The sequence below is a fragment of the Nannospalax galili genome, unplaced genomic scaffold, assembly GCF_000622305.1.
Source record: "Nannospalax galili isolate Female #2095 unplaced genomic scaffold, S.galili_v1.0 scaffold1941, whole genome shotgun sequence".
Classification (NCBI taxonomy): domain Eukaryota; kingdom Metazoa; phylum Chordata; class Mammalia; order Rodentia; family Spalacidae; genus Nannospalax; species Nannospalax galili.
The window spans coordinates 941,185-943,477 of NW_008344179.1; the positions used below are offsets into that span (position 1 = coordinate 941,185).

Genomic DNA, 2,293 nt, shown 5'->3' on the forward strand with positions numbered 1-2,293 from the left:
GAGAAAATAAAACCCACAAAAATTTAATGACTAGAGATAATTACGATGACATTTTGGTGTATTTCCTTTAAATCTTTCTGTCTTTACAGCCTACTTTTTAGATAACTGGGCTCTGAAATCTTTTGATATTTGCTTTCTTGGAATCTAGGGAATGCATGTGTGGTAGATAATGTTCACTACTGTCCCTCTGCTCATTTGTGAATTTCTCGATGGACGTATGTCTTCATTTCCTGGTCTCCTCTGCAGTTAGATTGAGGACATACAACATACTCTGACCAATGAACTATGAGCAGGAAGTGATTGATGTATGATGCGTTATGCTTCTCCACTGATGCAACCCAAGGCCAGCATGGGCCTTCGTCATGCCCAGCTTCCTCCGATGCAGCAACCCTGGAAGTCACGTGTTCTAGATGCTGTGGCTGCAAAAGCATGAGGATAGAGTACCTGTGCTGGCCTTTGTGTGGGTGAGAAACAAATCTTTAGCACTGGTAAATCACTGAGATTTCAGTTTGTTTCTGTGGTGTAACCAAACCTATTCTGACTAATGCTGTGTGAGTCTCTTTCCCTTCTTTATCACAGACCAGTGTGACATACATTCTCAAAACTCCTCTCTCACACAATCAAGTTCTTCTTGGACAGAACTGTCTATATTAGCATTCTTATCAAACTCTTTGCCCTCTAGGACAGAGATTTCTAGCAAGCCATGAACCTAATTAGATGCTTACAGTGGGGCCAAATTTGGATTCCAGATGTAAAGATAAATTAGCTGTGAGGACAAAAATGGCTGATAATAAAGCTGGTACTGTTGAGTTAATATGCCAGACAAATAAAATAATCTAACATTTATATGGTGCTTTGTAGTTTTTCACAGTATTTCAATTTTTTATGCGCATGATATATACTGTATACGTGCATTTGTGTGCGCACGTGTGTGTGTGTGTGTACAGGTGAGTGCTTTGGCATGCCTGTGTCAGTGGAGATAAAAGGACAATCCCAGCACCAGACCACCTTTGATGTCTGAGGCAGGGTTTCCTTTATTGTTTTAGTGCTGCTTAAGTCACAATAGCTGGCTTGTGAGCTTCCAGGGATTCTTTAGTATCTTGCTTCCATTTGGTGTAGGAGCTCTGGGATTATAGATTCATGCTACCATACCCATCTTTACGTGGGTTCTGGGGGTTCCCATGCAGGCCTTAATGCTTGCATAGCAAGTACTTTACCCACTGAATTATCTTCCCAGCCCTTAAGGTATTTTAAAGAAAGCGAAATATAAGTATCTGATCTGATGTAAGGTTGACTGTTTATGCATGCAAACAGTCCTATGGCCGGTACATAGTTCTCTCCTTTCTGCTTTTTGATGTGAACTGTTGGCTGAAGATGATGGACCCCCCTTCCCCCAACTGAAGCAGGTGGTGCAGGATGGGATTGACAGATGTGGTACATGGTGTGGCCAGAGAAGCAGATCTTCACCCTGACTTTGATCTTGGCCACTGTGTGATCTTAGACAATTCCCACATTTTTTTTTTACAGTCTTTGAAGCCAGAACATTTATTTTATGATTGATTGTTGAAATCTTCAAGATGAACTGGATGCTGCAACACCTACCCTCTTGGGTTTCAATGTCATTCCTTCACAGAATCCATGTCTGAATCCATCCAGTCCTGCTATTATTTCGTCCCTTAGGCTTGGCACTCCAGTTATACTTTCTCTTGCACTTGGCAGTATAGCCACATTTGCCACAGGTCAACTTCTGAAGGTGGTAGGACTTAGAATCACAGTAGTGGCACAAAGTATGTGTCTTATTGTGACACTTTCCAACCGATGACATTCCTTTTGTTATCTTGCTTCTCGACAATTACCACATTTTTTTTCTGGGCTTTCTTGATCTTTAGAGGGAAGAGATCAGACTGGGTGACTACTGGGGGTCTCAAGTACTGGTTGCCCGTTCCGGATTTCATGATGACCTTGAACATAATACTATTCTGATATGACTTTCTTGTGTTTCTGAAGCACTGTGTCTGATTGCATAGGGTCCCATTTCCACACTTATCATTCCCTTTTAGAATCTTTCTTTGTCTCATGTACAACTGAGTCACAGATACATGCTAAACTCTATTTGCTTTTTCTCTAATTTCAATGACAGAATAGATTTTTTTGACTCTTAGACTAAACAGAAATAAATTCCTTTCTTAACATAGAAGCATATGATAATTGCCAACAAGTTAGAAGGAAATGACTTTTTGCCATGGCTGTGAGGGAATGATAACTCAGTCTTGATTTCAAAGAAAGCCTGATT

The 2,293-nt window shown here is 40.7% G+C and overlaps 1 pseudogene; it reads right to left on the reverse strand.

The window, feature by feature from the left end:
* Positions 1 to 1,572: 1,572 nt before the first annotated feature.
* The window catches only part of LOC115071582, a 3,728-nt pseudogene continuing 3,007 nt past the window's right edge, over positions 1,573 to 2,293 (reverse strand).